This window comes from Miscanthus floridulus, chromosome 2 (assembly GCF_019320115.1).
Source record: "Miscanthus floridulus cultivar M001 chromosome 2, ASM1932011v1, whole genome shotgun sequence".
In the NCBI taxonomy this organism is placed as follows: Eukaryota; Viridiplantae; Streptophyta; class Magnoliopsida; order Poales; family Poaceae; genus Miscanthus; species Miscanthus floridulus.
Window position 1 is genome coordinate 38,669,825 of NC_089581.1, and position 15,419 is coordinate 38,685,243.

The 15,419-nt window shown below is 41.2% G+C and overlaps 1 pseudogene; it reads left to right on the plus strand.

Moving 5' to 3' along the window:
• The window catches only part of LOC136538524 (cytochrome P450 87A3-like), a 50,132-nt pseudogene extending 34,953 nt beyond the window's left edge, over window positions 1-15,179 (plus strand).
• The last annotated feature ends 240 nt before the right edge of the window (window positions 15,180-15,419 follow it).

Below are 15,419 nucleotides of genomic sequence, written 5' to 3' on the forward strand. Positions count from 1 at the left end.
TGTTTATTTCCTGGAAAATGATTAATGGCTCAAAGAAAGAAAAAATAGCTAAGAGAATTTTTCCTGTGGGTAAAATTCACCAATTATGTTTAAGTTTTCGTTGCAAAGTTTAATGTTTATTATCTTCTAATTAAATTCGAACCAACGGGAGAATTTAATTTGAAGAGCAGTTGTATTTAGTAAATTATGATTAAATTTATCCTCTAATTAAATTGGAACCAACGGAAAAATTTAAATTAGAGGAGTAGTCTGTTTTTTGTTTAAGTGAGATTATGGTATTGTCATTTTCTGACCAACGTTGATGATGACAATATTATAATGAATTTAAGTTTGAAGTTTAAATCTCTGGTAAATTTTACACCAACGTGGTGAATTTTTTAGAGAGTAGATAAGTACCAAGAAATGCTCCTGAACTAAAAGAATATATTTTATTATTAAGTTTTCGCTGCAATGAAGTTGATTATCTTCTAATTAAATTTGAACGAACGAGAGAATTTAATTTTGAAGAGTAGTTATATGGATTTCAAGTTAATTTATGAGTTTTAATACATCAATCCTGTTTTCTGTCCAACAGTGATGTAGAATTAATACAGAAGCATATTGTATGTTTTATTTTTAACCGACAAGATCACTCGGCTGCATGCCAACGGGCTACAATGCTGGGGTATGTGAATGAAAAGGCTTGAGTAAGCCAGTTCATGACATTTTTTTGTTAGTTTAATAATTTTCTGATTAAATTAGAACCAACGGAAAGATTTAATTGGAAAATGAAGTATAAGCGGATGTTTTAGTCGTCATGACTAAGTTTTGTATAAATCTATCCCGCATGGAAAGAAGTTTTGGCGTAGAACTTATGCTAGTCAATCCTGCATAGCGGGAGAAGTTTTGTGATGATTCACATGTTTTGTATTCCGCATAGCGAGAGAAGTTTGGGTAGCTCTTATGCTGTCCGAGCATTGACCGTGGCACAATAGAAATACATCGTCATGGTCAATACTAACCAAAGGAGAAGAAAAGATGCAAGCGTGACTTACAAAAGTTTAGCTAATGATAGACCTCATTGAGTTCTTCAAGTAAAATAAAGAAAGTGTACTCCTAAACGGATCAAAAAGTAACTTTGTTTACATGACACAATCATGTGAATGAAGTAAGTTATGAGTGTCTCCTCGTTCATAGGTTTTCTGAATAGTTATCGAAATTATGGTAGTAAAATTCATGCCATATTTCGAGGGGGAGAATATTAAGATCAATTAAGAAAAGTACTCTTCATTAAGAGTGAGATAAAAGATCAATTAAGAAAATTACTCTTTATTAACAGTGAGATAAAGATTAATTAAGATGAAATCATTGGAGGAGTACAACGGTCACAACAATGATACCCCTAAGCAGAGAAACAACTAAATTTCTGGACCTTTTAAAGTTCCGACAGAAAGATAGTGTAGTCAGCCTCAAAGATGTTAAGGTGGTTCTTAAAGCGCCATATGAAGTTTTTAACGGATTAAACCTAAAATAAGATATTTGAATATATACTATCTTTAGAAAAGATGGAAAGATCTTGGGGAGCATGGTATGTAGAAGTATGTAGAGACCTAAGACTTGAAGAGAAGCAGGACTACATGCCCACTTTAGTGATTCAAAACAACGAATTTCTCAATACCTGTTGATGTTGTATGACTAATACAACACCTATTGTTGGCTTTTTGAAGAAGACGAATAATATAAACAAGGATCTTGTAATAAAGGAGCCTGTAGAATCAATTGCCTCTTGGCAATGAAGAGCAACAATAGCCCCATATGAAAGTGCCAGTAGCTGAGGCCCTAAAAGGTCTCAAAGAATTAGTAAACCAGTTTTCTAATGATTATAAAGTCTATGTTAGTAAATAAATTCAAATAAAGGGTGATCCCACCTCATTTGAAGAAGCCATGAGAAGCGTTTACTCATTTAAATGGCAAGAAGCTATGAAAGTTGAAATGAATTCGATGAATACAAATGATGTTTGAGACTTAGAAGTAATTCCTAATGGAGCCAAAACAGTAGGTTGTTAATGGGTCTATAAGATAAAATGTGATTCCAAAGGAAATGTAGAAAGATATAAAGCATGACTTGTGGCAATATGCTTTACGCAAAGAAAATGAATAGATTACAACGAGAGTTTTCTCTCCAGTCTTATGTAAGGATTCTTTTAGAATCATAATAGTATTAATGGCACATTATGATTTAGAGTTACATCCGATGGATGTAAAGACGGCATTCCTCAACGGGGATTTGTATGAAAACATTTACATGGCACAACCCAAAGATTTTGTCGTGGAAGAAAAAAACGCATGGGGTGCCGCCTGTAGAAATCCATTTATAGGTTAAAACAAGTCACAAGACAGTAGTATTTGAAGTTGATGAAAACAATAAGAAAGTTTAGGTTTTAAAGAAAATAAGAAGGACAATAGCGTTTATGTGAAGTTCAAGAATGGAAAATTCATTTTCCACATCATGTGAATAGCTGACAGTCTACTCACTAGTAGTGATGTTAATTTGTCATTGGAGAAGAAGTAGTTTTGTCCTCAAGTTTTAATGTGAATGATCTTGGTGAAGCGTCATTGGTTCTAGGAATCAAAATTCACCGAGATAGAAGAAAATTGGGTATTAAGACTATCGCAAAGGCATACTTAGAAAAGATTCTAAAGAAATAAAGTATGTAAGCGAGTAAACCTACGCCTGCTCCTATAAGTCAAGGGTAATAGATTTGAGAACTTTAAGTGTTCCAGGAACCGATATGAGATCGATCAAATGAACATGGTTCCATATGCTTCAGCTGTTGGAAGCTTGATGAGTGTACAAGTATAAGTAAGAACTTACCCTGATGTAGTTTACGTATCTAAGATATTTTGGCAGAAGTCCAGTCCAGATATAGATCACTGGAATGGAGTTGAAAATGTCTTGTAATTTTGCAAAGTATGATAGGCCTCATGCTGAGTAAGAAAGAACAAGTACTCTCAAATAGTTGAGGGTATAAATGTTAAGTCTTGACGAGATATGTAGTGAAATCCACAGCAGTTGCTAACACTCGCAGTTGGAGTATTATTGTGGAAAAGCTCCAAAGAAACAATTGTGGTGTCATCAGTGATAGACAAAAGGAGGTTAAGGGATAGGCAAAAGGAGGTTAAGGGAATTTGTATCCGGATTTAACAATGGTAGACAACAACAATAACCATTTAAAGTAAATTAACTCCTAAGACAACAGGTCAAGTGTGCTACCAGACACATTGACACTAAGTTATATGTTGTAAAGGAGAAAATCCAGAATCATTCTGAAAGCATTAAGCACATAAGTATCGAGTAACTACTTGTGGATCCGCTTACCAAAGGCTAACCACCCAGTGCGTTCAGAGAATATACAGTCGACATGGGTTTATGGGAAAGCCTATAATTTCTGGATACTAAGGGCCTAGTTGAGTATCTGTTTCAAAACAGAGAGATGCGTTGTAGCTGTTTAATCTAATTGCAACAAAACCTGAAGATGAGGCACGCTCTATGCACTGATCTGTGATGGAATGGGAACAAGATAAAGTAAGTAAGTTAAGTTTAATCATAAGGTGGGATCAAGGGGGAGAATATTAGTTTGATCGGCCAATTGGGCCCTTGGATCCGTGCCCTGATCGAAGGCGCCCAACCGCTCCATGGTTGGTGGGCCTCCATCGCACAACACTATAAAAGGAAGGTGGGGGCCAGGGCACAAGGTACGAGGTTCCCCTAAGCCGCTAGACGCCCCACCGATATCCCAACCCTAACCGATCTAGAGAGGGGGTGTTGTCAGCGACGGGAAGCGCCACCATCGCCTTCGCAAGCGCCATCAGCACCGCGCCCACACTGCTACCTACGATGACCTAGTGGGCGTGTCTCTGCTTCCACTACTACTATGACTCCAGTGGCCATGCCGTGGTGCCGCCATGTGAAAGGTCCTTGTTTGGTTTTGGTAATTGAGTGACAACCTCGGTTGACTAATTGTGTTTATGTGAGAAACACATGTGATTAGTCCACAGGTACATGTGTGTGAGCAACATATGCCATGAAGGTGAAAATGGCTTGGAGATGTTGCAAAGCTCACACATGTGATGATGAAGGAGCTTAAATGCACATGAGACATGACTTTGAGTCATGTGATCAAGGTGGAGAAGATCAAGACAAGACTTGGCTTGATGAACCGGTTGCAAGCGTGAAGGGCAAGTCGAAGGCTTTGGAGTGATGGACCACGTGGCGGTGAAGCTTGAGCAAGACTTGGCGCCGATGGACGATGGCAATGGTGAAGAGCAAGTGAAGTCAAGATCGATGAACCAATATGATCACGTGATGATATGAAGTGGATCATATCATTGTTGATCATGTTGGTGCATGTGTTGCATCAACATTGGAGGAGATGGAATGGAATGCACAAGGCAAAGGTATAACCTAGGGCATTTCATTTCACTGGTCATAGGTGTGTAGAGAAGTTTATGACCAGGTTTAGGATAGATGGCCGTACTATCAAGAGGGGCAAACTTGTTTGCATATCGGTCATCTAGTGCCACTCGAGTGATCTAACTTTGCATCATCGCTAGGATCGAGTGGCGTGGCAAGTTGAGTGGCTAATCCTTTGAAAAATGATTGTGAAAATGGTAACACACATACACATGTTGGTGTACACTTGGTGGTATTGGCACATTTGCAGAGGAGAAGAAGTTGGTGATGAAAACGAGTGAGTCGCGCTGGTTACAGAGTGACCGGATGCGTCCGGTATGGTGACCGGACACGTCTGGTATTTGGCGGCGTACTCAGCGATCGAACACATCCGATCGCCACACCGGACACATCCGGTGTGAAGCAGAAAAGGCAGTGTTCGGTAGAGCAGTCGATCGGACGCTGGCTGCATCCGGTCCGGTGTGACCGGACGCGTTCGGTTGTCAGTGGGTGCTTACTGTACTTGACCGGACGCTGAGGCTCAGCGTCTGGTCAGCTTCTAACAGACGCGTCCGGTCGGCCCTAGAGGCTTACTGGACTCGACCGGACACAGCGGCTGAGCGTCCGGTCATTTCGGTACTGTGCGTCCGGTCATCTTGTCAGAGAGCCATTGGATGCAACAGTCGGACACGTCCGGTATAGCGACCGGACACGTCCGGTATGCACGATCGGTGCATCCGGTGCAGCGTCCGGTCGACCCAAAAACGCCCAGTGAAGGGGTAACGGCTAGTTTAGCCCATGGGGCTATAAATAGAAGTGGCCTTTGGCCATGGCTGGTGCTAAGCACCTCAAGGGACTTTGTGTCCATGCTTGAGTGCTTAGGAGCCCTCCATCTCACACATACTTGATAGTGATCATTCGATTATGTGAGTGAGCGAGTGTAGTGCGATTGCATCGTGAGGTTGCATCGAGTGGCACTAGGTGATCAAGTTGCAAGCCGGTGGTGCTTGTTACTCTTGGAGGTTGCCACCTCCTAGACGGCTTGGTGGTGGTCTCCGTGGAAGCCCGCAAGAAGCTTGTGCGGCACTCCAGAGAAGAGCTTGTGAGGGGCATTGTGCTCGCCCCGCGGGAGTTGCGAAGAGCAACTTTAGTAAAGCGTGTCATTAAGCTACCCTCACTTCTAGGGTAGGTTCTTGCGGCGCCCGACGTGCGGGCTTGGCGGGTGATGCCAATTAGCCGCCAAACCACCAAGTGAGCAGTCAACACAACGGGGACTAGCGTGTTGGCAAACACGTGAACCTCGGGAGAAAAATCATCGTGTCAACCTTGTTCTTCTTGTTGGTTTGCATCCCCGTTACACAAGCTTGCAATTATTCTCATATACATTAAGCTTGTGTTGTTGCTCTCGTAATTAGTTAGCTTGTGTAGCTTACTAGTTACCTTCTAGCTTGTGTAGCATAGAAGTAGCTCCCTTGCGTGGCTAATTTGGTTTGTGTAACCTTGTTAGTCATATTGCTTAGTTTGTGTAGCTAAGTATTTGCGCTCTCTAATTTGGCATTGGTTGCCTTGTTATTGAGCATTGCTAGTGAGCTTAGTTGGCTTTGTGCTTTTGCTTACTAGCATGTGTAGGAGCTCCCTTGTTGCTTGAAGTACTAGAGGCATAGGTTTGTGTGACCTTGCTCCTAGAATTGGTTAGGTAAGCTCTAGCTAGCCCGGCACCTTTGTTGCTTGATTAGTATCTTTGAAAGGTGCTAGAGAACATAGATATAGGGGTGTAGTCTTGGCTAGACCGATCGTCTTAATTCCGCACTTGTTTCGGTTAGCCGACGTGATTAATTTTAGAAAAGACTATTCACCCCCCTCTAGTCCACCATCTCGACCTTACAAGTGGTATCATAGCCCGGTCTCTCATTTGTGGTCTTCACCGACCCGAGAGGATGGTGAACTTTGGGCTAGAAGTTGTTTGTGACACACATTTTTTATGGCACACACTATGCATGGTTGAAACGTCATATGCTTGATCATTTCCGTGAATTGGGTCCCAAGGCATGGTGGATCATTGTTGTTGGTTTTTCTCGTAATGCTTTGGATGAGGACAACCTAACCCAAGCACAAGAGGATTGCTTATAACTTGATCATCGTGCTCTTTATTATTTAACGTGTGCCTTGCATGATGATGTTTTTAGATGTGTGTGGGACTTGGAGAATGCTCATGATATGTGGATGGCACTCCAAGCCTTCTATGGTGATTCCTCCACATGGGATGATGGCAAATTCAAGAAGGAGGATGAGCCTAAGAAGGAGGTGCATGAGTGTGTCGAGCATCACAATTTGGTGATTGTGAAAGATTGCTCCACCTCATGGTCAAGTGATAATGATGATGATCGATCCACTACAAGTTCACTTGACAAGGTTGATGATGATGCCACAAGTGTTGCAAGTGATGATGCTACCCCATGCACACTTGATGGAGATGATGGTTCATGCTCAAGCCATGATGAAGATGCTACTACAAGCTCTCCGACTACATCACCACATTGCTTCATGTCACAAGGTGACACCAAGGTATCAAATGATTATGTGGTTGATTAGATTGATTCATATGATGAGCTTGTTAGTAGACTTGCTAGCATGACCATGTCTTTAGAAAATGAGAAAGCTAAAACATTGAAATTAGAAAATGAAAACTCATTTCTAAAGAACTCTTGTGAAGAACATAAGAAATTACATAATGCTTATAAATCTTCACTTGATGAGCTAAAATTGAATCATGAGACACTACTTGCATCTCATGATGAATTATTAGAACAACATGCTTCTCTCATTAAAGTGTTTACAAAGAAACTTAAAAATAATGATAGCTCATCACATGGATCAAATGATAAATTGCAAATTATTGCTAATCCTTGTGATGTAGGAAAGAAGCATGTATCCACCTCTTGTGATGATTTATTAGATATGCCATGCTCTTTACAAATAGATGCTTGTTCTACTTCTATGTCTTGTGAGACTAACCTTTTGAAGGAGAACAATGAGCTCAATGAACAAGTGAAGAAATTAATCAACAAGTTAGAGAGGTGCTACAACTCTCAAGTCACCTTTGAGCACATGTTGAAGACTCAAAGAAACTATGGTGACAAGTGTGGCCTTGGCTTCAAGAAGAAGATGACAAAGGGTGAAAGAAAGAGAGAAAGAATGATGAAGAAGCTACAACAAAGAAAGCTCTCTCATACCATGTGCTACCGGTGTCATGAAGCGGGACACCTTGCAAATGGTTGCCCTAACATTAAGAAGCTCAAGAAGATAAAAGAAGAAGAGAAGCTCAAGCATGTTAAGTGCTTCAAGTGCCGCACTTGGGGTCATCTTAGCTCAATGTGCCCAACCAAGCAATTGGTGAAGCAACTAAAAGAGCCTCAACCAAAGCCATAAGTTGAGCAAGAGAAGACACCCCAAGTTCAAATCAAGATCAATCATGAAGATGGTGGTGACTTAATGATAAAGAAGAAGAAAACAAGAAGGGGTGGAAAGGCAAGGTATCCAATGCAAACTCAAGATGCCAAGATGATGAGCAAGAATGAAGATAAGAAGAAAGATCATGCTCACATCAAGTGCTTCAAGTGTGGAAATATGGGACACTTTACCTCTAAGTGTCCTACCAAGCTTGAGAAGAAGGCTCAAGCAATCCATGAGAGGCAAGGCAATGAGAAGCACCACATGAGCAAAGAAGAGAAGGCTCAAGCAAAAAGAAAGTGCTACTCATGCCGGGAAAGGGGACACATGGCACATTCATGTCCCCTAGGTAAAATTTCTAAGCCTATTTCAATTGATGATTATGATATGCTTAGAAAGGATGGTGATGGTACCTCTATGGTTGCTATTGCAAAACATCCCGCTACTCATACTAAGACGTTGCCTAAGTATGTTGCTCCTAACTTGAGATGACCCAAAGTTGTTTGGGTACCATCAAAAATTGGATGATTGCTTGTAGGTACCATCGGCATTGGAGACTTGATTCAATTGATCTCACATTGTTCATCATATGTTGAATCAAGTTATGAAGCTTAGTGCACATCCGAACCCAATGCCAAGAGAAAATTGAGTGAAGTCCAAGCGCTATCAACATACAAGTGCTATAATTCAAGTTGTTGGTGATTCATTAGATATTATTTGATGGCTTGTAAATATTTGTGTTGAAACTTGCTAAGTTGGATGATCATGAGCTAACCAAGGTATATCTCTTGTTGATCATTTCATTTGGGTGCATATGAGTTGATTGAATTGGATAAATATGCAATGTTGCTTGCTATAAGATGATTGAATGGATAATTGATTAGTAGTCAAGTTTGGATTGATTTGTGTTGGATAAATTCATAAGATGACATTTAGTAAGTGGTTTGAATGGATATATGTCTTATGGAAGTATTCAAACAAGTTAGTTTCAAGTTTGATTCATATTTGATGAAGTATAACTCAATTGTTGAAATATGTCCTATATTGCAAAATCTGAGCTAGCTGTGAACTTAGCCATATTTGAGTAATCAAAACCTATTGGATTGGCATAAAAATTGGTGTACATGCTCTAGACTTATGGTATAAGATGCTGTAGAAATTTCATAAAAATTGGATAAGAAATGCTTCAGTTTTGGAGTGGATCTTGTCAGCTATAGTGCAGCAGTTTTCAGCATGTAGCAGTGGTGGAAGAATTGAAATATAGCAGCAATCTAGAAGTCAAATGGAGCTCAAATTTTTACAGCTGCTAGATAACTTAGTATTGCACACCTCCACCAAATTTAGTGGTATTTGGATTTGTACTTTGGGAGATATGCTTATTTCTTTGAAGGGTACAAAATCTGTCAGAAAAATAACAAATGTTGGATTGATCTAGAGTCACTTTGATTGAAAGGTCCTCAAGTTGGAAACATGTTTACAAGTGTTTGAGGTACCTAAGTTTGGTTTTGAGATAATCTAAAAGCATGACAAGCAAAGAGTATAAGGCCATTTGATTTTGGAGTGTACTTTGCATACATTTGGTACTCAAATTGGAAGATCAAGATCAAACTCAAGATGAAGTTAAAGTTAAAGTTCTAGTGACTATTGGAAATCATTTGGTAGAAAGAAAAGGACTTAAACAAGAAGAAAGAAAAGGACTTAAAGAAGGAATCAAGGTTACTCACCAAGTTAAGTCCATCACTTGGATCAATCAATCAAGTTATTTCAAGTGAGTATCAATGATGGTTTTTGGAGAGAAGTCACTTCTCCCTAGTGTAGGGGCTTACCGCCTATGTGTAGGTGAACCAAGTGTGGTACTTGGAAGGCTAACATGGAAGTGGTGATCCGAGGAACATTTAAGATGCTTAGTTGAAGCAATCAAAAGGGTTGATCAAGAAAATCAAGCAACACCCAAAAGATAGCTAGTCATAATATTTCAAGTGATATTCTCATGTTGATGCTCTCATGCAAGCATTGATCAAAAGATGAAGCAAGCCAACCACAACAAGAAAGTGCACTTGATCATAAGTGGTATTCATTTCATATGGGTGAAGAATGAAATTCAACATGGTATATATTGGTCTTCACCAAGCTTATAATTGGACTTCACATTGCTATTGAAGTAATGAATTGGAATCTATGTGACTATCCTCTACTCCAACATAGCAAAGGTATCATTATAAGGTGCATGATCATTTCATCCCTTACTAGTATGCGGTTAGTGCACATAGTACATGCTTCATAGGATCATGCATAACAAATGAAATATCTTAATTCATAGCCTACCACTATTGTTTGAATGATTACTTGATCTAGTGGTTAGTATATGAATTTGTTCATGAGCTAGTGATCCCAAGTACTTGATCTAATTTGGATTGCTAACAAGTGACAAGTACAACATTGGCAAGATAACCCTTGCAAGAGGTGTGAAGAAGCTTGTCATTGGTTCAAACCGGGCTTGGAAGCTTAGGCAAATCAATTTAGTTCAAGTCAATCATAGAAGCTCATGATAGTAATAAGAGTACAAGCACAAAACAATAATGCAAATGGATATCTAGTTTGTTTGTTTCAAATGGTACCTAGACTCAAGTATTTTATCAAGAATCTACAAATGATGTCTAGATCAACTCACAAGTGATATCCTATAAGTGATACTCATGAAGATAGCAAATGTTTAAGAAATGGTCTCTATTGATAAATCAAACAAGTGGTTCCATACTAGAAGATTCTTTCAAATGGTATTCACTTCCTACAAGTGGTATCTATACATAGTATCAATCATGCAAGACGATGGTTCCACAAGTGATCCTCAACTTTAAGTGATCATTAAATGAAGAATGCATCCCTCAACTACAAGAGCTCAAGTGTATCAAATGGATGACCATGCTATCACATAGGGGGAGGTGTCCCACAAATTGATCTCAAGATTAAAAATCTTATGTGTGGTATCTCAAGAAGCCCTACACAAGATACAAGTGGTACAAGCTACAAGTGGTATTTACAAATGGTGTCATTCCAACAATCAAGTGATGTCCATAAAAAATACAAGATTTAAGCCTCAACCATCTACCCCAAATGCATACCTTTGCATCAATAAGAAGCACACCTTTTATGGAAATTGATGACAAAGGGGGAGAGATTGTACAAAGATATGAAAGCTTTTGTAAGGAGAAGAGATAAATTGTGTAAGGGGAGAGATAAGATATGAAAGCTTAAGAGGTTGGACATGGACATGTACAAAGAGGGAGCAACATTGAAGAGATGGATCAAAATTCTTGGACAAGAGAAGAACACAAGTAGGGGGAGCAAGCTCATGAACTTTGATTGATTGCATTTGATATGTGCATATTCATGTGCTTGCTTGCATTGCATAAGCTTTAAAATTCAATATGCATGTTTGTGTGGTGTATGATAGTTGTAGAACTTGAATGATGATTTAATAACTAGCATGCATAGGATGATAGCTAGACACTTGGTATGCTTTACAAGTAATGCTAGTACCTTACTTTTAATGTTGATCTCACGAGGTATCTAGTGATTTTATTTCAAGTGACATCTAGCTAACCATGGTGCTAAGGATGAACTTAAAGGTGCAACTCCGATTGGTATACGCTTCAAAGGTTTATTCTATACACCTTAGCATCATTTTATAGTAATTACTCTCCTACAATTTTAATCTATGCATATGTGCGACCTTCAAATCAAATACTCTAGCACATATGTAGGGGGGAGCTAATACTACCATTTCAGGTTTGTGGTACTTGTCCAAAATCATTTTCACATGGTAAAATTGCTTGGGCAAGTAACATGAATCCAAAAGAGCTTAATTTCTATATCTTTGTAGAGTTGTCATCAATTACCAAAAAGGGAGAGATTAAAAGGTCCTTGTTTGGTTTTGGTAATTGAGTGATAACCTCGGTGGACTAATTGTGTTTATATGAGAAACACAAGTGATTAGTCCATAGGTACATGTGTGTGAGCAACATATGCCATGAAGGTGAAAATGGCTTGGAGATGTTGCAAAGCTCACACATGTGATGATGAAGGAGCTTAAATGCACATGAGATATGACTTTGAGTCATATAATCAAGGTGGAGAAGATCAAGACAAGACTTGGCTTGATGGACCGGTTGCAAGCGTGAAGGGCAAGTCGAAGGCTTTGAAGTGATGGACCGTGTGGCGGTGAAGCTTGAGCAAGCCTTGGCACCGATGGACGATGGCAACGGTGAAGAGCAAGTGAAGTCAAGATTAATGAACCAATATGATCACGTGATGATATGAAGTGGATCATATCATTGTTGATTATGTTGGTGCATGTGTTGCATCAACATTGGAGGAGATGGAATGGAATGTGCAAGGCAAAGGTATAACCTAGGGTATTTCATTTCACCGGTCATAGGTGTGTAGAGAAGTTTATGACTGGGTTTAGGATAGATGGCTGTACTATCAAGAGGGGAAAACTTGTTTGCATATCGGTTATCTAGTGCCACTCGAGTGATCTAACTTTGCATCGTCGCTAGGATCGAGTGGCGTGGCAAGTTGAGTGGCTAATCCTTTGAAAAATGATTGTGAAAATGGTAACACACATACACATGTTGGTGTACACTTGGTGGTGTTGGCACATTTGCAAAGGAGAAGAAGTTGGTGATGAAAACGAGTGAGTCGCGTTGGTTACAGAGTGACCGGACGCGTCCGGTATGGTGACCGGACACGTCCGGTATTTGGCGGCGTACTCAGCGATCGGACGCGTCCGGTCGCCACACCGGACGCGTCCGGTGTGAAGCAGAAAAGGCAGTGTTCGGCAGAGCAGTCGATCGGACGTTGGCTGCGTCCGGTCCGGTGTGACCGGACGTGTCCGGTCGTCAGTGGGTGCTTACTGTACTCGACCGGACGCTGAGGCTCAGCATCCGATCAGCTTCTAACAGACGCGTCCGGTCGGCCCTGGAGGCTTACTGGACTCGACCGGCCACAGCGGCTGAGCATCCGGTCGTCTTGTCAGAGAGCCGTTGGAGGCAACGGTCGGACACGTGGCGGTCAGGCAGCTATCGGACACGTCCGGTATAGCGACCGGACACGTCCGGTATGCACGATCGGTGCGTCCGGTGCAGCGTCCGGTGCTGCGTCCGATCGACCCAAAAAACGCCCAGTGAAGGAGTAACGGCTAGTTTAGCCCATGGGGCTATAAATAGAAGTGGCCTTTGGCCATGGCTGAGCACCTCGAGGGACTTTGTATCCATGCTTGAGAGTGCTTAGGAGCCCTCCATCTCACACATACTTGATAGTGATCATTCGATTGTGTGAGTGAGCGAGTCTAGTGCGATTGCATCGTGAGGTTGCATCGAGTGGCACTAAGTGATCGAGTTGCAAGCCGGTGGTGCTTGTTACTCTTGGAGGTTGCCACCTCCTAGACGGCTTGGTGGTGGTCTCCATGGAAGCCCGCAAGAAGCTTGTGTGGCGCTCCGGAGAAGAGCTTGTGAGGGGCATTGTGCTCGCCCCGCGGGAGTCGCGAAGAGCAACTTTAGTAAAGCATGTCATTGAGCTACCCTCACTTATGGGGTAGGTTCTTGCGGCGTCCGACGTGCGGGCTTGGCGGGTGATGCCAATTAGCCGCCGAACCACCAAGTGAGCGGTCGACACAATGAGGACTAGCGTGTTGGCAAACACGTGAACCTTGGGAGAAAAATCATCGTGTCAACCTTGTTCTTCCTATTGGTTTGCATCCCCGTTACACAAGCTTGCAATTATTCTCATATACATTAAGCTTGTGTTGTTGCTCTCGTAATTAGTTAGCTTGTGTAGCTTACTAGTTACCTTCTAGCTTGTGTAGCATAGAAGTAGCTCCCTTGCGTGGCTAATTTGGTTTGTGTAACCTTGTTAGTCACATTGCTTAGTTTGTGTAGCTAAGTATTTACGCTCTCTAATTTGGCATTGGTTGCCTTGTTATTGAGCATTGCTAGTGAGCTTAGTTGGCTTTGTGCTTTTGCTTACTAGCATGTGTAGGAGCTCCCTTGTTGCTTGAAGTACTAGAGGCATAGGTTTGTGTAACCTTGCTCCTAGAATTGGTTAGGTGAGCTCTAGCTAGCCCGACACTTTTGTTGCTTGATTAGTATCTGTGGAAGGTGCTAGAGAACATAGATAGAGGGGTGTAGTCTTGGCTAGACCGATCATCTTAATTTCGCACTTGTTTCGGTTAGCCGACGCGATTAATTTTAGAAAAGACTATTGACCCCCCTCTAGTCCGCCATCTCGACTTTATACCGTGCCTGTGACCATGCCCCGGCGAGGTACATCAGCAAGTCTCCCATTAAATTAAGTATTATCCACTGATCTACGCCTAGAAGTTCTTTTAAGTTCTATCATTGAGTTCTTGTTTTGCGTAGATTTTTAGAGTTCTTTTTTTAAACTTGAAATCCTTTCTCTCTGGCTCGTTGCACGCATGGAGAGGCAGGTATGTGACGGAGAGGGCAGTCGGGCCGACTCTCTCTCGGGGGGAGAGGCCAGACAAAACCACGCACGGTGTCTGGGGACGGTGGCGCTGCCTGCAGTTGGAATTGAAAGAAGGAAAGTACGGGTTGAATACGACTCGGAATAGAATTAGGCCCAACACGACTCGGAGCAAGTTAAGGCCGAAACCAAGTAAATGTTTGGGCTGAACGAAAATCTAAAGTGGCCAGAAATTTTGTCTTTTTATTACTATTTTTATTATTAGGGACAAATGAATCTCTTAGGCTCACAAACATCGCTCCGGTGGTGTTCAGACAGAGGACGTACATATAAAGGGTATGTATATGCATTTGGTTTCCACCGTGCAGTAAAAAAATTCTACTAAGGTATGGTATTCCTAGGAGGAATAGATCAGTGTATATATCCTCACTTCGAGCTTATGCACTCAGGGTACACTATCCCTGAAGGATCAAAGATCATGATCTGTCCATCTGCAGCTCACCTGAATTCAAAGGTTTACGTGGACCCCTTGGCGTTCAATCCATGGAGATGGAAGGTATGTGAAACGCACATTTAGAAACAAATCTTAACTGACCTAAATAGTTTTAAAATATCATGTCCTAAACTGTGTTCTCAGTGCAAAGTGCTGTTTTGATGACATATATGTTTACATGGTACAGGATACTCCTGAACCAGTTGGTGGCTCTAAGGATTTTATGGCCTTTGGGGGTGGTTTGCGGAATGTGTTGGTGCTGACTTCGCCAAGCTGCAAATGGCTATGTTCATCCACTGCTTGGTCACCAATTACAGGTAAAAGAATATGAATATACCTGGACCATGCATACAGATGATGACATACAAAAGCCTCAAACTGTATAATGATGCTAATTAATAATACCATGTGTTTTCTTGAATATAGATGGAAAGCCCTCAGCAAAGGGACGATGATGCTTTATCCCGGGCTGCCATTTCCGGACGGCTTTCACATCCAGCTTCTTAAGAAAACATGAAATATATTGCTAGAAAAAACTAGCACGTGGTATTAAAAGTATGC